General features: G+C 39.5%; 1 long non-coding RNA gene across 3 annotated transcripts in view; it reads left to right on the forward strand.

Moving 5' to 3' along the window:
- LOC145341929 (uncharacterized) overlaps window positions 1-21,777 on the forward strand; it is a 146,642-nt gene extending 124,865 nt beyond the window's left edge. For 2 of the 3 annotated variants that reach the window (XR_013886467.1, XR_013886466.1), the window contains 2 exons: window positions 1,585-11,744; window positions 21,078-21,777. This is a non-coding gene — a long non-coding RNA (uncharacterized LOC145341929). Of the gene's footprint in view, window positions 1-1,584; window positions 11,745-21,025 lie in introns of all 3 variants that reach the window. The other variant, XR_013886468.1, reaches the window with a different exon arrangement.
- The last annotated feature ends 2,235 nt before the right edge of the window (window positions 21,778-24,012 follow it).

Consider the following 24,012-nt stretch of genomic DNA (forward strand, 5'->3'; position numbering starts at 1 on the left):
AGGGCCATAGCAATGTGGTTGACTCCCAATTGCCCTCTGAACTAAGGGTGGACAAAAAATACAGGCCAGCCAGTGACACTGTGTCCCTTGAATGAACAAAAAAAATGTCCATTTGAAGGAGGCGGCACCATTTTTTATTTGCTTGCATCAGATGCAATGATCCTAGGCGAGTTTCAATGATTTTGTTGATTTCAAAATTCTTAAGTGAAACATTCAGGGTATCCTTGTAGCATTTCCTTTGACTGCCATGGTTCAAGCTCTCCCACCTTTGGGAGCTTTGATCACCCAAGCCGGCATGCCACACCATGTTAAGACAGTTAGAATTTAGTTGGGCCAGTCATGTAGCCAGAATACCTGACACTTGTTTACCAAAGTGATTCTTCTATGGAGAGCTTGAATCTGGGGTGCACTGGCATTGCAATCAAAGGAAGTGCTACATAAGATGTGTTACACTTAAATCAAGTGTGCACTATATTCAATTTTACAATATGTTCTTGCTGATATGTTCTTCCACAAAATGCTTTGTACAGGAAAAAGTGTCACTTGACAGAATGGAAACACAATCTGAAGGACATTTCTATTAGAAAATGGATACATTTAAATAATGTATCATCATATCTCATAGTCTAATCATGTCAAAACACTTCACATGAATGAATTATTATTTATGGTGTGGGTAACTGCACATCCTGCAAATCATTGAATGGGAGACAACTGGATATGTTTTTATTTCAGCAGTATTCATTGATAGAGAAAATGTTGCCCAGGGCACTAGGAAACTCCCTAATTTTCTTTGAGTCATTTCAACAATTGTTTACAGTTCACCAGAACAGGCAAACTAAGCATTAGTGCAATACCTCACCTAATGAACAGTATTGCTAGCAAAACAGCACTCCCTTGGTACTGCACTGAACTAGATCCTTGGGTGAAGTCCCAATGTGAGAGTTTGAACTCACAACCTCTGACACATCAAGAGTATTATCAACCGAGCCAAGGAAACACTTCTTTTGAAGATATAAATTATTCATGACCAATTGATCTGCGACAGTTGAGTGCATTGGATTTTGGTTGGCACATTCACTTAGCCTAATTTCATTTCATACAAGGCAATAATGGGCAAATGCTTCTATGCAAAGTTGTGTAACCATGCCTGCTGTTTCTATTTCTTTTGTAGCTGTGCCATTACCCAGGGCCTTGCATTGCCAAACAATTTTGGATGGTGATGAGACTTGCTTGACTGGTACTTGTGCCGGGTGATTCTTAAGTATTTAAAAACACGAAACAAGTCTGACAATTTGTAGTGGAAAATCATAATTCCAGCATTGATATAATAATACATTCACGATTTGTAAATGTAATACCTTTATTTTTTAAGCAACAGATTCAAATTTCATCTAATGGGTGGAGATAGGAAACTGCTAATTAGTTTTTGTGATCTACTGTCGCCAACTGCCATAATAAATAAGTTCTCTGAGACTTACCAGAAGCCCGTAATTTAAGTAGGTGTTTGTGTATTATGTTGTGGGAAGAAAATCTGTTCACATAATTCTAATAACTAATGCCTTTCTTTTTTCACACCTTTAGATGCTATGATGGATACAAATTGTCTGCATTGGACAAAAGCCACTTTAATAGAAGAGCAAAGCACAATGGGAAGTATTTAAGATATGCATTTATATAGTACATAGCTGCAGGGAAAATGTTTTAACCTATTCAGAACTGTGGGAATACCTGGCATGATTCAAAGTTCTAACTTAACAAAGTCATTTTGGTCTTGAGAAGCTTAGGAAATGGTAATGTTCAAGTGTTTTTTTTTGTTTTTTTTTCCCTCTGACATTTCCAAGCATTATTTTTACACTGAGGATGGCTGGAATGCATTGCCAGTGGAGGTGATGCAGGCATGTTAGCAACGTTCAAAGTGTATCTTGATAGACACATAAACGGGAAGCGATCAGAGGGACAGAAACTGCATATCGATGCAGGCTTAGTGGGCCGAAGGGCCTGTTCCTGTGCTGTATTGTTCTTTGTTCCCTTATTCAAAATTTACAATGAAGCTTTTGTGCTTTTCCCTTTTTAAACATTGAGTCACCAACAAACAGTGTTAAAGTAAATGCACATTTTGAAAGCTGTAGGAAGTCCCGATGTGAGAGGAATTGACAGCTGTAGGAATGTAAAACTTTATAATTGCTATTAGCAAGATTAATTGCAACTTAATGCATTTCACATTAAAATGGTATTTCTATTGATGGTGTGCAGTGCAACTGAACATCGCTACCTGATTATGTCAATTGAAATTTGCTCAGAATTGTGCTGCAGATGTTGCATCTGCCATGTTTGCTGTTGGATCACACAATGCTGCAAGGAACAGCCCATTGTGCTGGTAATTATAAACCCTGGGATTAGTATTTTCCATTAATGACACTCTGTATTGTATCCCTCCTTGAGTTTACTTTTTTCCCCAAACTTATATTATCATTCAACATAGAAGGATGCCATTCAGCCCATCATGCATGTGCTGGCTCTTTGAAAGAAAGTCCCATGGCACTGGTTTATCCCCAAAGCCTTGCAGTTTGTTCTTTATGTTATTCCTTTTAATTTGAAAGCACTTTCGGACGGCATGGTGGCATAATGGTTAGCACTGCTGCCTCATAGCACCAGGGACCTGGGTTCAATTCTCTCCTCGGGTCACTGTCTGTGTGGAGTTTGTACATTCTCCCCGTATCTGTGTGGGTTTCCTCTGGGTGCTCCAGTTTCCTGTCACAGTCCAAAGATGTGCGGGTTAGGTTGATTGGCCATGCTAAATTGAGCCTATTGTCAGGGGGATTAATAGGGTAAATATGTAGGGATGTGTGAATAGGGCCTGGGTGGGATTGTGATCGGAGCAGACTCAGTGGGTCAAATGGCCTCCTTCTGCACTGTAGGGATTTTATGATTCACTGACCCATACGCGGGCACCAGATCCTTGCTACTATTACTGGCATGGCAAGATTTGACATAAGGTCCTTAATTGGCAATTTCAAGGAATTTCATTGTTGTATGAATCAGAATCAAGCTGTCTGCTTTCCTCAGATAGTTCATGTGCATGTGTAGGTGCACACTGCACTCCCACTTACACAGTTGCTTCCCAGGAGACTTCCCTGAATAATGAATATGAGCGGGAATCGAGACTTATTTTTTCATCTCACTGGGGACAGAAACTTATAGCATTTCCATGCAGCTACGAAGTGTTCACTTAGCACAAAATGGGGTTCGAATTCATGGCCTTACTGATCCATAGCTTTGGACCAGTACACAGTGTAATTCCCCAGATTACAAGTAGCAGCTAGCTTCACAACAACATTTCAAACAAAAAGATTTTAACACAGGTACTTTTCTGCACTCTTGCACGACCAGCGAATAACATTTCTTTACCCCCAACATTCCTTCACACCGCCACCCCCCCCTTCCACATCCCACCTCTGAAACCTAGTATACATTTTTAACCGAAATGTGGAGCCAAAAACGTAAGTTTGAATATCATGGCATCGAGAGTGTTTTGCTCAGTGAAAATTAATTTAGTGCTTCATTCTGTTCCAATTGGGTGCAAATTTCTGGTATTACTGATATAAATTTCCAGGCCTCGCTTTGAAACACTTCACACACTCGCAGTAAGTGTTAGACAATGTCCACGTCAGTTAATTTTGCAACATCTCACCAGAATGAATACAACAGGTAGACAGAAATAATTCTTTTGGCACAAGATCTATAATTTTTTAAGCGTGGTAATAGATTCAGTAGGACTTCTAAGTATCAGCTCTGTTTTGATTCTAATGGCTGACACAGTTTGAGAGTAATACAGTGTGTCAAGGGATTTTGATCTTATCATTTCTGTCTGCAGACTGTAATTTTTCTGTACATATCATACATCCACAAAGCCACAAATACATATTTGAAGCATTGTCACTCTGTTATTATAACATAAGAGAAAATATCCTTTCTGATTTTCCTGAGGAGACTGTTTTCAACATAAGATTAACTCAGCTTCATTACAGGTTTCCTTATTATCGTCAGGCAGTTCTTGTAAATATCTGTCTGCCTGTAGCATTAGAATGAAAGCAGACAGGATGGAGCCCATCTGAAAAAAGCACATGATAATTAGAGGGAATGCTACAACTTCATTTCCGTAAAGAACCAGAAGACTGGGTGTTTAGACAGACCTATAAGTCCCCTCATGACCTTACTCTGATATTTAACAAAACATTAATCTTCTTGCCACCAATTATAAAGAATACAGTGATGTAGCTCTTGCTCAGCCAGTGAGTAATAGTAATTCCATTGTTCTCGGTTATTTATGCCCTGGCTGTGCCAGGCAGATGAGGTAAGTTGAGGCATATAAATGTTATTATTCAAAACTGGCAATACATGAAGGTTGATTACACAAGTGTCTGTCTGTTTCTTAACTGCATCAGTTCACTCCTCCACACAATTCGATACTACAGCATGTCAACATTTGCTAGATATGAAATCATGATATTCCACCAAAGTTGCTGCTTTGCCTCTGACTGAATGCTTTCCGGTTTTAAAAAGAATTGACAGCCTTAGCCCTCTGGATAAAAGCAAGGTGTTCCTCCACTCAGGGCTGCATGGTGGCACAGTGGTTATCACTGCTGCCTCACAGCGCCAGGGATGCAGGTTTGATTCCTGGCTTGGGTCACTGTTTGTGTGGAGTTTGCACTTTCTCCCCCTGTCTGCATGTGTTTCCTCTGGGTGTTTCGGTTTTCCTCCCACAGTCCAAAAGACGTGCTGGTTAGGTGCATAGGCTGTGCTAAATTCTCCCTCAATGTACTCGAACAGGCGTCATCGGAGTGTGGCGACAAGGGGATTTTCACAGAATTGCAGTGTTAATGTAAGCCTACTTGTGACTGATGAATAAATAAAATAAACTTAAACTTCTACCTCTACATCTAATCTAATATTATCACAGGTCTAGCACTAAGTGTCAGGCGCATTACAATTTTTAGACAATAATCAGAGTCTCAATAAAACTATCAAGCATGGCCATGAACAGAAGAAAGTTTCCATCAGTTTGAAGGAACCCGTACACAAAAACTTGCAGTCAGAATATTCATGAAAACCTTAATGAATCCAGTTTGGTGCTGTAAATCATCTGGTGCACAAATAACTCCAAAAGCTAAATTATCATTTCAGAGGTCACTATAGTGACTGCTTTTATATGAAGAACACATTTATAGGAGATAATAAATGCTTCATTGTTCACTTTTTTTAATAGTAATGTTATGACCCTAGCCTGAACTGGGCATGCATGAAAAGTTAAGCACCTTACATAAGAACATAAGGACACAAGAACTAAGAGCAGGAGTAGGCTATTTGGCCCCTTGAGCCTGCTCCACCATTTAATAAGATCGCGGCTGATATTTTTGTGGACTCAGCTCCACTTACCCGCCTGTTCACCATAACCCTTAATTCCTTTACAATTCAAAAACCTATCTTTGCCTTAAAAACATTCAATGAGTAGTCTCAACTGCTTCACTGGACAGGGAATTCCACAGATTTACAACCCTTTGGGTGAAGAAGGTCCTCCTCAACTCAGTCCTAAATCTGTTCCTCCTTATTGTGGGATTATGCCCCCCAATTCTGTTTTCACCCACCAGTGAAAACAACCCCCCTGCTTCTATCTTACCTATTCCCTTCATAATTGTATATGTTTCTCTAAGATTCTCTTATTCTTTTAAATTCCAATGAGTATAGTCCCAGTTTTCAGTCTCTCCTCATAAGCCAGCCCTCTCAAACCAGTATCAACCTAGTGAATCTCTTCTGCAGCCCCGCCAGTGCCAGTATATATTCTCTTAAGTAAGAAGACGAAAACTGTACAGGTGTGGCCTCACCAGCATCTTATACAACTGCAACATAACCTCGCTGTTTTTAAACTCCATCCCTCTAGCAATGAAGGGCAAAATTCCATTTGCCTTCTGAATTACCTGTTGCACCTGCAAGTCAACTTTCTGTGATTCATACTCAAGAAAACCCAGGTCCCTCTGTACAGCAGCGTAGTGCAATTTTTTACAATTTAAATAATAGTCAATTTTGCTGTTATTCCCACCAAAATGGATCACCTCACAATTACCAACATTGTACTCCATCTGCCAGACCCTCGCCCACTCACTTATACTATCTATATTCCTTTGCAGATGTTCAGTGTCTTCTGCACACTTTGCTTTACTATTCATCTTAGTGTTATCTGTGAACTTTGACACACTACATTTAGTCCCCAATTCCAAATCATCAATGTAAATTGTAAACAATTGCGATCCCAGCACTGATCCCTGAGGCACACTAGTAGTCACTGATTGCCAACCAGTAAAGCATCCACTCTTTATTTTCTGGTAGTTAACCAATCCTCTATCCCTGCTAATACATTACCCATAACACCGTGCATCTTTATCTTACGCAGCAGCCTTTTGTGCGGCACCTTGTTGAAAGTTTTCTGGAAATCCAGATATACCACTTCCTCCACTTCCCTGTTGTCCACCATGCTCATAATGTATTCAAAGAATTCCACTAATTCCAACCTTGTCATGACAAATACTCCAACCCTATCCTAAATACAGGGAAAAATAAATGATAAAATCAGTGATAAAACAACAATGAGTGATAGAAATCAATATTAGTGGGACCAATGGGCCTACAATAGTTGTTTTACTCTTTGCTTATTTCCTATTGTAGATATATTAATATAATTTTGGAACTGTCCATAAGATGTGATTGTGTTAAAAAAGTACTACACATAATATTCTTAGTAGGGACTCATGGCAAAACTGATACAATCCAGACCTGTACCTCCAGCATTCTTTCAACAGCTTTTTGGTTCAGTACCCATGTTTGATTCATACATGCTCACACTCCTATTGAACATAGAAGGCTAACTAGCTGATTGGCATTGGCTTTATCAATAAATTTTATGTAGGATCATAAACTACAGTCACCTTTGTATTCCACAACTCATCTGTTGACATGTCTAAAGAGGGAAACAGATGGACTGAAATGCAATTGCTAGAGGGGGTTAGACAATTACACATGACTACAGAAATACGTCTTCATTGGGGTTGGTTTGATGTGTTACATAAGGAGTTGCCTTGGCTCAGGCATATTATTGCAACTGTGACCTTTATTTTGATCATTCAGTGACTGTCAAAGATAAGATAGATTAGATATTGACTTGGATTGTGAAGTGCAGCAAAACATTCCCAGATCAGAATTGGTTCAGCAAATCTTGTCACATGTATAATTGCAGTAATACCTGAGCATCTTTGAATTCCTTCATGTTCTTTATTCAAAGGATAAGCCCAAAGGTAAGTCATGAAATAATCAATAGCGCTATCCCAGCAAATAATTCTTGTCCATTAAAACTTACAAATATCTGCAATTAAAAATATATATTCTAGCGCTACTGAGAGTTTATTTTCTCAGGACCAGGAATGAAGCTCGAATGTTGTTAGGATATCTGTTTGTTTATGGTAACTGCATGAAGAAGAATCTCAGTCAGATTATTAATGTGTCAGAAGATTTTCATCACTCATCCAAGCAATCTATTCAATGGCATTTAAACAGTAAGCTGTCAGGCCTGGCTCATCCCTTTGAAGTGGTATTGGGCAAACAACTAGCAGTGATGGGTCCTGATCATTTTCACCAAGAATGACCTTCCTGGCCCCGAAAGATGAAAAGAAGTATCGCTGCTGCTCTCCCTCTCCTTTTATAGTCATTCACAAAAAAATCAACACTTTGATATGCTAATCAAGCCAACTTCATAAAATGTAACCTCAGAGAGTTGGTTTGCAAAGAGTGGGCTATCTTTAGCAAACTCAATAAAAAAAGGACAATTGACACTAGAATATTGTATGAGCTCACAAAGCATTGTGAACTAATCTATATACCACACCAATACTTAATGGGGCCAAGCCATTAGCATCATTATCTGTTGAGAATGCAAAGGGAGATTTCTCAGATATGCAAGACCATTGTCCTCACCACGAAGGGTAAGAATGGATTTTACAGATGATCTTTTATGCCCAGATCTGTTTTATTCATTAAGTATTTAGTAAATCTTCCTTTTAAATACAGGAGGTGTACCTACTGGGGGCCACATTGGAACCAGGGAGATACAATAATGACACTTTTGACCTCATTGCATTTATTGAGCTTTCAGCTCCTGTCCCAATCAGCTACTTTATATCAGAAACCCATGCTATAAAGTGTAACTAGCTTGTAGAACACACTGCTGTGGAGGTCTGGCAGTTGCATTCATGAAACCATTCCCTCTTTGCAGGCGTAATCAATCTCCTGTTGCTATCAGCAGGGGAGTGAATCTTCTTTGCTTTATTGCTTAAAAGTAGTTTTGAACAAATTCCATTTTAACAGCAGCACTCACATGATTAAAAGGGCAAGATGCAGAGCCAAGAACGATCTCATCTGAATATAGCCTGGAGTTTTTTGTTTATGTTTTCTCTACATCTTTAAAAAAGTTCATTTATATGTTAATATTTGCCAGCACCCCTCACTAACCAGCCATAATTGTTTCATGGGAAGCTGACAAATTTTGTCAGCTAGTCTATACTTTCACATTTCAATGCTGGCAATAATCTTGATTAGCAAAACAATGGGGGCCAGAGGGGTCCTGCTGTTCCTAAGACCCCGCTCTCAGGTTACAGTTTGCTAATGTGGTGGATCGTCAATGCTGAGGCTTGAAAAAATTCTCAAAAGAAGCAGAATTTAGGCAAATGAAGGAACCCATTTTTCACACACAAAGGGGTTAATTCAATTGAATATGTCTCCAATGACTTATAATAATCATTTACTTAACAAGCACATTGTGCACAATTCAATGGGAGCTGGTGATTTCAAAACGTAAAGTTATAAAGGAATATCTGTTTATTCAAGCTGTGTGGGAAATATAGACACAGCAGTAATTACAGAATGTAGTATCAATGCTTGTTTAGCAAACTACTGTGAACTCTTGCAAACATTTCAGAGAAACTGGCAGCAAATAAAATTCAAGGACTTCTTTCCTGCACGTTCGATATCTAATGTTATTACTGATTTCAGTCCTGCCTGTATGAATTTTAGCACCTTCAAAGAGAAAACAAATAAAGTAAATATGAAAAAAGGACAAAGACTGCTCCTATTTCTCATGTTCTTATGTTCTTATGTAAACTGGAGAACAAACCATAAAAGAAGAGCGAACGTAAGAATGATAACAAAAGATTGAAATCTTTTTTTTTAAAAGTGGAAAAATGGAAGCACTTGGGAAAGACATGTGTGAAAAGCAAGGGAAATGTTAAGTATCTGACAAAATAATTAAAGTATGTTTCAAATAAAAAGGTGAATGAAAGATCCAGCCAACAACATAAATATAACACGGCATCTAATACAAAGCACATTGCTTTCGCCTTACATGGGGTTCGAAATGAACCTAATCAGGCTCAAACTTTAGATAAATCAGGACTCAGAGATCTGAAAAGCGAACAGGACTGGTTTTGTTCCAATTCATTCTTTCTGTTGAACATTGTGAAGAATGTTTAGTTATATATTAAAATCCAAGGTACAACCAGTCCCAAACAAATTCAACGAAAAAAAATTCCATTACATTTCAGGAGAGCAAAGGGTCAAAGGTTTCCTCCTGCTGCTGTTGTTGCTAAAGTCAGCATTTTAATACATTAATACTATAATTTTAGTTAATTGTTATCTGCCAGGAGGTAAGAGATATGTTTCCTGAAAAACAATGGATGAGTTTTGAGAAGAAAATATTTATCCAGCAAGAAATCCAACTTGATTAAATTAATGAAAATTTGTCAAACAATATACGTTTTCTTAGGTAAAACTTGCTTAATGGAAGTTTAAAAAAATAACATTTGATAATACTCAGGCTGCGTGGAATTCATGTCAGTTAAACCTCGAGAGAGCCATGTTGTGTCAGTCTTTTTGCTATCACAACAACAGGCTGTTGGGAATATATTTAAATCCCTGCATAACAGGTTTGACCTTAAAAATGTCAATCCATGCCAAAGCATTGTTAATTTTAACTATTGTCAGAAATTTCCACAATCAGCTCACATATTGCCTTTTTAATACACATTGTCTGAGGTGAGTCAGAGCCCAATCAATTGGAAATGAAAGGAAGAAAGATTAATTTAACACAAACATGTGCAGTGACATAATTATATGTGTTGTTTATGAACCTCTGGAGCAATGTCAAAAAGCAGCAACCCCCAACTGTGATATAAAGGCTTAATCCAATTCTAGAGAAATTCTGTTCCAACTTTCAGTAAAACACGGAAGTTATCTCACTTTAGGGCAACATAAAAACTGTAAATATATAATGAGGTATGATATTATTACACAAACATTTACAGTCAGTGATTCATTAACCACAAGAAAATAGTTTTAAATTAGGACTTCTTAATGCATTGTGAGGTAAAGATTATGATTTTTTTTTGTCAAGGACTATTAAGTTTTATTTTTGTTTTGCTGTATTGAATCAGCGTTTGGATTGAACATTTAATATGTTTAATTATTATTCTTTAATGTGGCTTTAATTCATGTTTCATGTCTACACAGTGTATCGATAACACAAGAAATGGCAGGACTCCAGCAAATTCATTTAAGCCACAGATCTGAGTTCATGTGGGATCTACACAGTTAACAACCATCCATCAGTGTTGCACAATTGTCTGCTTCTTTCGCAAAGACATATGTTACTGAAATAAAACATCACTATTCTTGCAAGCTTGATTTACAGATGATTTTGCTTATGTTTATTCTAAAGTTTGGAATCTAATGTGATTCTCTACAAATCCAGGTCCTCACTGCAAAATGATTAGAAATTTATAAAACATTTTTACAGCTGCTACAAAAACTGTGTGGGGTTAAAGAACGAGCTACAAAGGAACATTCAAGCGGTTATCTCCAAATCAACCTAACAATGTGGTTTTAACAAAAAAAACTCCTATATTTAAACAGATTCATTGTCGATCTGTTCCAGGAGCCTGGTATAAATTAAACGTGATGAGCCCATGGATTTTTAAAAACACACCCACCAGTATTTTAAAAAGAATGACAATCTTTATAATTGAGATTTGCTAAATATTGCTTTGTAAAGGCTTTTTTTTATCATGGGGCCAATTGCAGGTGCAGATTGAGTCTTCATATTTATAGAATATAGAAACCCATCATTAATCATTGTTCATTAGCATATTTGAAGCTTCTTTTTGGATCTGACAGATTATATTGCGCTCCCAGCCTATTAAAGAAGACACTGACAAGACTTTTGTGGAGTTTCTTTTGTGTTGTGGATTTTCATAATTAATCAATATAAAGGGAAGGGGAAAGATTATCAAGGAATGATACAATAACAGCTAATTAAAAGGCTTGTTCACCTTTTACACACAGAGATCTTTATACCTTTCCTGCCTTATTAAACTACAACACATTAAAACAGTGTTATCTAGTGGCTGCACATGAGTCACTGTGACCTGAATCACATAATTATGTTTTGCCTAATTGTGTTTTTATTTTCCATAGCCTTTATTTCTTTGTTTTCACATAAAAGGCCATGAAAAAAAAATCAATTTGTGAGAGATGTAAACAACTCTGTAATTTTTTCTTATTAAATCTTCAGAAGGGAAGGAATCTGATCAACCCATAACATGTATGAAAGAATTGGCGAGAGTTTAAAACTACAAAGCCTTCAGGTGAGCTAGTGCATTCATATCTGCATATATCTTTTGAAGTACTTAGTGATATGGAACTGAGCTGCTGATAGATGGCTGTTCAAAAATGGATCAACTCTCTACGAATGCTATTGCCAGCTTCTGACCTGAGGCAGATCTGCTCCAAAGCCGTTTTTGAATTAAAAGGAACGTAAGACAATTTAGATCTTTAGTGCTTTTTTTTCAAATCCGCCAATCAAATTTCACACACTCTCTCTGGTAGTCCTGGAGGGATAAACCATACCACCTGTAAGAAAGCAAAATCCAGAGTCTGGAGTTGGATTGTTCTTTCTCAATGACTCCTGGAATAACAGAGTCCTGACAGGCCAGGTAGGTTTAAAGCTTGACTGCAGCATGGGAGCACAGTGGTTAGCATTGCTGCTTCACAGTGCCAGGGACCCAGGTTTGATTCCCAGCTCAGGTCACTATCTGTGTGGACATTCTCCCTGTATCTGCATGGGTTTCCTCCCACATTCTGAAAGATGTGCTAGTTAGGTGCATTGGCCCAAACAGGCACCAGATTGTGGCGACTAGGGGAATTTCACAGTAACGTCATTGCAGTGTTAATGTAAGTCTTACTTGTGAACTGATAAATAAATAAACTAAAAATAAAAGTATTTTGTGAGTTGGCTGATTTCGGCTGAGACTGTAGAGGGGTAATGCAGTTGGGCTGACAGTGCCCTAAGCCTGAGAAGAGGAAAAGAAGCTTCCTGCTCCTATTGCTGTCCAGTGATCCTTGCTGAAAAGTGTGTTGTGTGAGTATCGATTGCGGACAGGGTCAAATTCAACTCTTATGCCTCCACACTGTTATCGGTTAATTGTCCAAGGTCACACATGAATACCAACCTTTGTGTCCTTTGCATGGGATGCTGGAACGCAGTCATACTCACAAGTTCAAAAGACGTGCTGGTTAGGTGCATTAGCCATGCTAAAATCTGCCTCAGTATACCCGAGCAGGTACCCTGGCGACTTGGGGATTTTCACAGTGACTTCATTGCAGTGTTAACATAAGCCTACTTGTGACACTAATAAATAAACTTAAACTTAAGCCGCAGTCAACAATCATTGCTTTCAGAAGAGGATGATAGTGGATTGGTGAAAAAAAATTAATCCCAGAATTTCTTTATGCTTTTGGAAACCTTGGAGAGACATTGCTTCTTAAGTTGCTTTTTCAATTCTAATGTGGATCCTGGGAGCCTGGCATCTATGCAAGTTTATGCTGTCAAATCTGCTTGTGGTAGAAGTACTATGAATCTGCCATCAAGCTGCAGAAAATGCATAAATGCCAAGAGTAGACTCATTAATGCCAAGGTCAGGAAATGCAAATTAAAAGACCAACAGAAAAGTAGCTTAGAAAGAAAAATTATTAAAACTAGAAGCAGTTTGCAGGTACTCTAACACGTGAATCAAACATTCTGAAATTTCAAATGACTGTTTTTAACATCATATAACTTGCAATTAAAAAAATCCTTTCAGTTTAAAAAGGAGAGAATCAATTATTATTGTGGTGCTTTGGCTGCCTAACTAACATTCAGACAGCATTCTTGCTGCCTAACATTAATCTCTAAAAGGTATGCTGAAGTTAATATGTCAGCATTGATAACTTTATTTTCAGGAATATAGACAATTCAGAAACTTCTGATGATGTAGCGGACCAACAGCAAACAAGTAAAAATATACTGCTTTTATATGGACAAGTTTCAGAGCATATTAAATGTTTTACATTCCCTGGTACAGTATTAACTTGGGAGAGTTTTATGGTGCATTTTCTTCTTTTCTCTCAACATTCAAACCATAATTGCTGAACTGGCTTCGGTTCCCGATAGTCCTGAAGTCACCCTTCTTCTCAACTTTTCCCTAGGAGAGGTGTGCAACTGGGGACTAACAATGCTTTCAATATGGCTCAACTGCTTCCTACTTTTAATAAAATGTTCCATCATGCTACAATACAAAATGATAGATAATAGTAAAGGTTTGAAGCAACCAGTAGTTCTATTTTGAAACCATCAGTGGTATGAAACAATCATTGGCAAATGCTGAAATGAAAAATTGCATAACATAAACACTTCAATGGCAAGATGTTTCCATTAGATTAATTGCCCTTGCAAAAATGCTCTAATTTAGTTCAGACTTTTATTTTACATTGACAAATTTTTATCTTACTGCATTACAAATTCAGCTTCCCTTTGCATCTTTGGCACATGCTTTCTTACAGAATCTTCTTTTAGCCTTCTTGTCACCTTTTTTAACCCCTTATGTGTCAAAACCCAAATCTGTGGGGATGCTTTTCACAGCGCAGACAACACATTTTAGACAATTACTATCAAATTTTCCATGGATAAATCTCACAAAATACAAATGGGGTAGTATGTCTGAGAGGCAAAAATAAATGCTGCATGTAAAATTCAAACATTTAACTTAATTGATTCAATGTTTCCACAAAGAAATGTATCCAGTCCTTTACGTTATAAGAAGCACCTGAAAACTAGATTAATGCGGCCATTTGAACAATAAAGTCAAGGGACATTTAATTCAGACTCTATCACACCTGGTATTGTTCTGTTTCATATGGTATTGGTAAGCCAATTATTCCATACACATATTATTTTGTGTGCAATCAGACCATATTTTAGAACTATAATTTGTTTGCAGTCCAATGTGTACATACATTGCCTACTTAAGCACTGCCTGGATTTCTAATGGATTAATCTGTGACTTCTAAGCTGGACTCTGCTGGTTCCAATTAAGATTCTCAAAGCATGTGAAAAACATGTCAATTATTATCTGAGGATCAATCAAAGGCAGGAGCTGAGAACCGCCTCAGAAAAAGAGAGTCGGCAATCACAGTTTGGGTAAAGATTTAAGGTTGCAGTCGCAAATTTGATAGGCAGCAAGGAATCTGCTCCTTTATATAGCGTGTAGCTCCAGTTCTGAATTGATAAGAATGAAAGTGGCAGAAAGGACAACATTCAGAGGAAAGAAAACGTAACAAATATACAAAATGAAGCAGAGAACTCAAGAAGTATGTGTCAGCAAATCTCTCATTATTAAGAATATTTACTGACAGACCTCAATAGCCTGAAGTTTCAAATTCAAAAGAAATGCATCAGTAAGTGGTGAAAATGAAGGGATCTGTTGTTCACAGTCTTTGCATCATAAAAATAAAAAACTGAGCACTGAGCTCGCCGGATAAGTCTGATGGAATGAGCTCACCTCTAGTTATTGAGTGAATTACCCTACATGGCACTATGCACTCTGCCGTGTGAACTTGCTGAATCTCCTCAGATGGAAAAATCTCTCAACATGGCGATATACAAATGAAAGTCGCTCCTCCACGTTTGGCCACGGCGGAAAGGAAGTCTTTTTGTGAACGGCACAAAGAATTTCTGGTTTAAATTGTGGCTCTTTGCTGTTGTGGCAGCTCACATTAAGCAGCATTCCAGGTGAAAAAGAGGGAGAATCAACTTGTGGGATTTATTCTTCCATAAAATAAAGGAAAATTTAGGAAACATCATTCTAAATTTATGAACTTATTGTTCATTTGATGTCAGTATGAACATAAAGTTTTGATTTGATTTACTGTTGTCATGTGTATTGGGATACAGTGAAAAGTATTTTTCTTGCACACTATACAGACAAAGCATACCATTCATAAAGTACATAGCAAAGAAGGGAAGGAGAGAATAAATATAGTGTTACAGCCATAGCTAGGGTGTAGAGAAAGATCAACTTAATATAAGGCAGGTGTATTAAAAAGTCTGGTGGCAGCAGGGAAGAAGCAGTCCTTGAGTCAGTTGGTACGTGACCTCAGATTTTGTATCTTTTCCCTGACGGAAGAATGTGGAAGAGAGTATGTCCGGGGTGCGAGAGTTCAGCCTCATTTCCAAAGGACGTACTGCAATGAATAGTTGTTCATCTGAAGCCAAATTGGTATGGAATGGTTGATGATAGTTTGTATGTCCAAATCATTTCTGGAGATCAGCATTGTCTTGCAAATCCAAATGGTCTCTTTCCTAAGATAAAAACAGGAAGTGCTGGAAACACTCAGCAGGTCTGGCAGTATCTGTGGAGAGAGGAAAACAGAGTTAAAGTTTCAAATCCAATATGGCCCTTATTCAGAATTCCGAAGAAGACCCACATTAGATGTGAGATGTTGGGTGGGTTTTTCTGGTCGTGCAAACCCCAAGACTGGAAATTCCCGCCCGAGGTCAACGGAACTTTAAATGGTCCATGAAATTCTCTGTCCCACACATGACAATTCCCATGTTGGTGGGACTGGAAAATTTCCTTCTCCGTAGTTGCTGCCAGGCCTGCTGAAGTTTTCCAGCACTTTCTGTTTTTACTTCAGATTTCCAGCATCTGCAGCATTTTGCTTTTACTTCAGTCTTCATCATGAGGTTAGAAAATGCTTCCCAGTGAACCTATTTAGAAGCTCATGGCTGAGAGCTTTCATTACTGATTCACATTAAGTTAAATTTTGTTTTCATTCCATGGAACAGTGGTATTTTAAATTGTTTTGAAATACTATATTCTGTGATTTAGAATCATTGCTTCTCAATACCCTATTTAATCTAATAGTTGTTCGATGATGGTCCTTTGACGTTGACACGAAGATTACTGTTCGAGTGAGCAGGGACTTTAGGCCTGATTCTCCCTTTTTGAGACTAAGGGTGGAATCTTACGGGCACATCTGCCCAAGTTTTGCACGATCCCGCCCAAGGCCAATGGAGAATGCCGTTCTCTGAGCTGAGTCTGCCCCGGAATCGGGGCTGGCTTGCTGATAAAATTCCGGCCTAAGTGCCCTTGCCAGAGGAAAACAAGAGTGTTTCCCATTGGCGCTGGCAGTGTCTGTGAGCTAGGATTCACCCCACCAAAAGATGCGGATGAGCTCATCTCGAGCATCCTGCTGACCGGCCCCACAGTTCTTTGAAATTTTGAAATGGCCAGGTCATTTTAATCTCTATGCCCCCTTGTTACCTGGCAGACTTTTACATCATTGAAGCACTCTATTCTGCAGCAGACATTTTCCTTTCTCCCTATCAGAAGCTTCAGTTGAGAGAAGAACCCTTTGAAGTCCTCTGACAGAGACATGTCAATTTCATCGGGGTGGTGGTATTCCAGTCTGCCTAGCTGTGCACTCAGCCCCAATGTATGCACACAGCTTTGATTTAAAGTTTCTGAGGCTTCTTAGCAAACTGAAATCTTTGAAACCTTCTCCATTCTAATGATTTCAAACAAATTCAACATGCAATGTCTTGAAAAAGTTCTAATTGACAGCTGAATCGATTTCTATCATCCTCCAGACACCTGTATTTATGTTCATTTCTCTTCACGCTCGAATGGACCTCAAGTACCCAATTGATCCTGACACGATGTTGACAGAGTCTAAACCTGATTCCTCTCATAGGGCAATCTAGAACAAGAGCTCTTAGTTTTAAGATGGATGGGGTGGCAGATTTAAAACTGAGATAAGGGGAAATTAATTCTCCCAAAGGGTCATGAGTCTGTGGAATTTATTACTCCAGAGTGCGGGATGCCAGGTCCTTGAGTAAATTTAAGGAAGAAGTTAACAGATTTTTAATTAGCAAGGGTTTGAAGGGCTGTGGTGAACAGCCAGGTAAGTGGATTTGAGGCCAAGATGAGATCAGCCATAGTCGTATTAAATGACGGTGCAGGTTCAGGGATTGAATTGCCTACTCCTGCTACTAGTTCTTATGATTCTTATGATTATATTGGGTAGAGCGCTTCTAAATGGAAACCAGTGCACATCAGTTCTGTCTCACTGTACTCTAGAAATCATAGAAACCCTACAGTGCAGAAGAAGGCCATTTGGCCCATCGAGTCTGCACCGACAACAATCCCACCCAGGCTCTTATCCCCACTTAGTTACCCTGCTAATCCCTCTAACCTATCACATCCCGGACACTCAGAGTGAATTTAGTACGTTCAGTCAACCTAACCCGCACATCTTTGGACTGTGGGAGAAAACTGGAGCACCCGAAGAAAACCCACGCAGACATAAGGGGAATGTGCAAACTCCACACAGATATTGACCCAAGTCGGGAATTGAACCTGGGTCCCTGGAGCTGTGAGGCACTGTGCCACCACTGTGCCATACTCTTTTGGATGAGGTCGGACCATCTTCCTTAGCGAGTTTGGTCTCGGGTCCAAACTGGCTCTCTTGTTGGAGGTTTGGCTGGTTGTGTGATTTGTGACATTGGTCATAGTTCTAATTCTGGTTGGAAAGATACTCATCATCTTTTTCCCTTGCTTTGTTTTGCTTATACACGCTTTATGAGTGTGTGTGGGAGAGCAGGGAGTTGAGTTCTCTGTCTCCATCCTATTAGGAGTTGACATGGTGCTGCTGGACCATTTTGGACGGAGTTGAATGATAGGTCAGATGTTGAATGAGAGCTCAGGGAAGGTGATGGCCTTGTGGTATTATCACTCGACTATTAATCCAGAAACTCAGTTAATGTTTTGGGGACCTGGCTTCAAGTCATGCCACGGCAGACGGTGGAATTTAAATTCAATAAAAAATATCTGGAATTAAGAATTTGCAGATGACCATGAAACCATTGTTGATTGTTGAAAAAGCCCATCTGATTCATTAATGTCCACTAGGGAAGGAAATCTGCCTGCTTTACTTGGTCTGGCCTACTTGTAACTCCAGAGCCACAGCAATGTGGTTGACTCTCAACTGCCCTCGGGCAACTAGGGATGGGCAATAAATGCTGGCCAGCCAGTGACGCCCATGTCCCACAAATGAATAAAAAAAGTGCAAATTGGATGTCATCGTTCTTCTTCAGCAATGCTTTCACTGTACACACTCCGATTTCAGCTTCATAATTGAGAGTATCTTGGTGAGCTGGTAGTATGGACAAATCCACACACTGCCATGAACTCTTCAAAGTACTCATTGGCAATCTGCAGTCCATTCTATCAGATTACATGATCTGAGATTCCATGTGTTGTAAATATCTCCTTCAGTGATGTAGTTACAGCTTCAGAACTGTACTCTGCAGTTGCTTGACTTCTGTCTATCTGGAGTTGTAGTCTCACAAGATCAAGAACATCTTCCGTCTGTGTTCTAAGAGCTCCATCCCAAGCAGTTCTCATGGTTGTGGTGGGAAGATGATATCCATAGTTCTCTTGCCTCCTGGTCATGAATAGCGCAAGTAATAAGCAACTTTGAGACCTGGCCACAAAATGGAATAACTTGCTCTAGCTGGATATTTTGCTATTTTGCTAACTTAAATGTCCTTGGTGCAATCATAGTATCATGAGTCTCAGAGCTATTGAATGACCGATCTCATCATAGATGAGTAAATCATATCACTAAAGTGTCCTCTCTGCTTTCTGATAATGAGAATGTTTGGCATGTCTGCTGGCCGTTCCTTGATGCAGTACTCTCCGACCTCCTTCATTCCCCCCCACCGTCTCTCTCTCCTTTGTCTCTCTCTCTCTCTCTGTCTCCTTTCCCACTTTGACACTTTTTTCAATCTCTCTGTCCTATCCTACTCTGTCTGTCTCTCTTTCTCTCTCTCCCCTTTCCCACTGAGTTTTTCTTGCCTTTCCCACTCTGTCACTCTCCTCCCTTTCCTTCTCAACTTTGCTCTCCTTTCTCACTCTGTTTTATTTGTTTCTCCCTTTTCCCACTCTGTCTCTCTCTCTCACTCTCTTATTCCATTCTGTCTCTGTGTTTCTGTGTAAAGAGCCTGGAAGTTCGGCACTTTACAAGGGCTGAACCCCTGCCCCAAGGAAGAAGCCGTGGGGGGCAGGAGTAGGTGATAATGGAGTCAGCAGGACCACAGAAGAAATCTGGAGGCTGCAAAATAAGCCAGAAAGAAGCTAGGATGTTCCACAGAAGAAGCTGGTGGGTGGGAAAGGAGTGAGAGAGGTAGGCTACCACCTCCCACCCCAGGTTACTCAGGGTTCATCACCCCATTGCTGGCCAGTAGCTTCTCATCCCTATCTGAGTGGATCTGTGGATCAGGATATCATCTATATGACACACCGTCCTGTCCTTCTACGATGCCTGAGATCACCCTCTGAAAGGTTTCTGGCACTGGTGAGATGCCAAAGGAGCGGCTGCTGAAACTAAAACTCTCAAACAGTGTAGCAAACCTTAGTGAACAACCTAGACTCTTCACAGAAGGATAGTTGCCAAAAAACCACTGTTTGCATCTAATTTTGTAAAGATTGATCTCTTTCCTAATTTTGCTCAGCTGTCATCTACAGATGACATGGGATAAACTTTACGTTCAACTGCTTTGTTCAGCTGTGTAAGATTTATGTAAATTCTGATAAATCCATTGTGTTTTGGCACTGGGACGATTCCCTACAGTAGCTTGTTGCTTCTGTCACAGGTGAAATAACTCTCTACTTCAACATTGACTCAATTTCCTTCTTTACCCTTGGCAAAAGTGGATGAGGAATTATTTTAGGTGTAAACAAGTGCATTGACTTTGGTTCAGAAAGTAGAGTGATGTGTTACGCAAACTTCAGCTTTCCTAGTCCCGTGAACAGCTGTGGGAATTCAGCTCTGAAGCTTTTGGGCTGATGTTCTTGGTTTTCCTGGTCCTCTGCCCTGCAAATCAGAGGTGAGTTGGTATAGGCTTTCCAGCTCAAAAGTGACTGTCTTCAGTTCTAAATCACATACAATATTTCTGTGATTTCTGGTTCTTGATGTTGGAAGATTGCATTCAGTTCTGTCCTGACCTTGAATACCATCCCTCTTGGCCTGCATAATTTATTTGCATAATGGCTGAAAAGAGCTTCTCTCCAACCATTTCAATTAGATTCTGAAAAAAACTGAAACTACTGTCCTTGTGTCTAACTTAAAGTGTGTCTTGTTTCCCTCAACTAGGATATCAGTATTCCAGTATCATCAGCATCTATTTCCTGGATCTTTCCAATATCATGAATTTCATCCACTTCCTAGATTTTGCTACCTTTCAAAAGCTTCCCTTTGTTTGTTTTCTGTGCTGGCTTCTTGCTTCTGCCCATAGCTAGGAAGTGGCCCGTTTTTCCACATATTTGGCATTTCGCCTCTTTGCTGTAGCAGTTTTCACTCCAATTCTGCCACACCAATTACAATTAGCTTGGGCTGGTGATCAATGTTCTTCCTGTCTTTCCTGCTTTTATGCAACAACCTTTTCTTGTTTTATATTTAATACAATCTACTGATTGCTACTTGCTTTTGAGGATCAGGCTGTAGCTGTCACCTTGACCCACACATTGATTCTGTCTCCTGACCTCAGCACATCTGCTCAGTTGGATAGCCTTTGCTAAGGTTTGATCATCTCTTGACAGCAAGTGTTCAGACAAGGCATCATCCAACGTTCCCGTGACGATTCGGTCTCTGATCAGCTCATCTTTCAAGTTGCCACACTCTGTCTTCTGCAAGTCTGTACAAGTCAATTATGGGTGCATCGATACTTTCCTCTCGATGTTAGGTACGTTTGTTAAATTTAGACAGTCAGTGATGATATTCTTTCTCAATTTGAAGTATCTGAAATGCTTTTGTTATTCCTTTGTATGTGGCTTTCTCCTCATCGACACCCTGCATGATGAGAATATCGTCCACACAATCAGTCATATATAACAGCATACTGACTAGTTCACTCTTCACCTTCGCAGTGAAGCTGAACGTGGTGTGATATCTGGAAAATCTCTGACACTAATTTGACCATATATCTGCATGTTTGAGGCCATGGACTTTCTCAAAGCTTTCAGGCAATGATAGAGAAGTCTCCACCACTATTTTCCACTGGCTACCACTATACAATATTCTTGGCATTTCTGGACAAATACAAAGGTGGGATTTTCCAGCTATGCTTGCCCCAAAACTGGAAAATCCCATCTGAGGTCAATGGATCTCTACATGGTCTGTGCCTTGCCCGTTACGATTCCTATGTGAGTGGGGCAGGACAATTCAATTTAATAGGCTATACCTTGCTCGGAGTGGCAACCAGCAGCGGATTTGCCACTCTGTACTGACTTACCTGTGTTTAAATTCTAAAGCACCTGTGTCGTCTGACTTACCTGACTCAGGCTGGGTGGGACTCAAATATGAAGCAAATCCCTGCCTCCAGCGGTTAATTGTAAAAGGAGCAGAAGCAAAGGAGGACGTGCCCCTTTTTACAGCACTACAGTGGGGTGTGGGAAATCCCGTGCAGATAGGGAGTACCATGGGGAGTGAGGTGATTAATTTGGGAGTCCCCTGGGGGTTTGAGGGTGTGTCCCGTGCAGGGCTGTCTTACAGTTACTCTGATGTTAGAAGTGTTTTTCTTTCCCCTGCTAACCCTTTCAAAGTAACAGCCCAGTGTAAAACTGGCAGAACCTTTTGAAGTTAGCAATTTAAATCACTTTGTGAATGGTTCCCAGTACATTTGTCCAGGGGAAGCTAGTGCTTCTAGACAATTATCAGGTTAAACCCTTACTTGGGAACCTCCAAGAGGGATTCCCCAACACATCCTCGAGGTACCCCCGCTAATCTGAAGCAGGCGAGCCAGGAGATTATGGGCCACCAATTCCACAGAGATATAGGAAAACAGGCCCATTATTGCAACCCATCTTACTCTGTCTGACATCTTTCAACAGGCTATATGAGAGATCAAATCATGCAATGTTGCACCACTTTCTGAGATAAAGTACAAAGTATATTAAACAATAAAAATTAACTTGATATCCAATACAACACATCATACTACAGCAGAATTTCCTAAACATTTCTGGTCATAGAAAACTTTTGACCTCCCAAGACTATTGATGGGATTCCGAGGAGATATTTTTATTATGTTGAAGAGTTAAATTACAAACAATTGATTGTTTTTCCAAATGTACTTACAAACGTGCAAAATTAAAGTTACAAAAGTCTTTTTTATTTTTTGTATGTATACATTTATTATAATTAAAATGTTCTTATTTCACAAGTACTGAAGTCTTCTTTTCGCCATTCCCTCTCATTCTTCTCGCACACATATACACATTCCCACCTCTCTTACATACCCTCACACACAATCAGCCTCTCACCTGTCTCCCTCATACACATACACACACTCATCTCTCTCTTTCTCATACAGACTCACTATCTCACTTCTCTCTTACCCCTTCTCACTCACACTTTCACCTCTCTCACTGTCACTCACACCTGTATCTCCCTCACACAAACATACAACTCACTCTCTCTCTCTCACTCTCACTCTCACTCTCACTCTCACTCTCTCTCTCTCTCTCTCTCTCTCTCCTTCTCCTCAGCTTTCCCTCTTGTCCTGATCTCTCACACCCCAATCCTGGCCTCTCCCATCCCGTGGCTATGGCCGACATCATTCCACTGTCTGGTCACCCTTGCCTGTAACTTTCAATGCTGATTTTGCTGCTGATTCCAGCAATCCAATCAGAAGCTCACTAGTGCATTTATCGTAGTCAATGCACCCAAAAACCACCTTTGATCGGACAAGTTCGAAGGACAGCCTTTTTCAAACCTAAAACAGCTGGATCTACCGTAGAAGCCCTGGTTGAGTCTTAAGGAACCCTAGGGTCCCGTGGAACCAGGTTTGGCAAATGCTGCACTCCAGCATGAATCAAATTAGATCCACCTTTCTGACAGATTTAAAGTAAAAAGAAACAAAATACAACATTTGTATGCAAAACTTGACTTTCTGTTGCCATATTTCATGGGTCAACCTCTCCATTATAAAGTCCTCTGGCATATTTCTAATGAAAAACCCCAAAGTAATCATGACAATGATTATGCAATCATAGGTGATCGTCTGGCAATCTTCTGAGGTGTCTGTGCCAGTTTGGATAGCTTCTTAAATGTTTTTGGATGAGATTCCATAAGGTAAGAAGTAATCTGGCTATTAAAGCTGTTCACCTCTGAATGTTTTACGTTTCTGTTCAGTTTTGAAGCCACACATATAATTTAGAATACTTTATTTTGCATCTGACCACCATTTCTATTAAGAAGTCAGCAACTTTCACTGACCTTTGTGTTGTAACACTTACTATACCCCATTGATTACAATGTTTCTAGCTGATGCAGACAACTGAACATTTAAGTTTGTGTGTGTATATATTAACATTCAATATAACATTACTGAAAAGCATACTACTGCTATAAATCTTTAATCCCTAGACTCCCTGAATGCTCATTGCTAATGGGATCCTGATCATAGGCCTTGCCACTGTTTTGATACAGACCTTGTTGTATTTCCAATTCCACTGTCTATATACGTACACAGAA

The sequence above is a fragment of the Carcharhinus amblyrhynchos genome, chromosome 4 (genome assembly GCF_965287045.1).
Source record: "Carcharhinus amblyrhynchos chromosome 4, sCarAmb.v2.hapA, whole genome shotgun sequence".
NCBI classification, from domain to species: domain Eukaryota; kingdom Metazoa; phylum Chordata; class Chondrichthyes; order Carcharhiniformes; family Carcharhinidae; genus Carcharhinus; species Carcharhinus amblyrhynchos.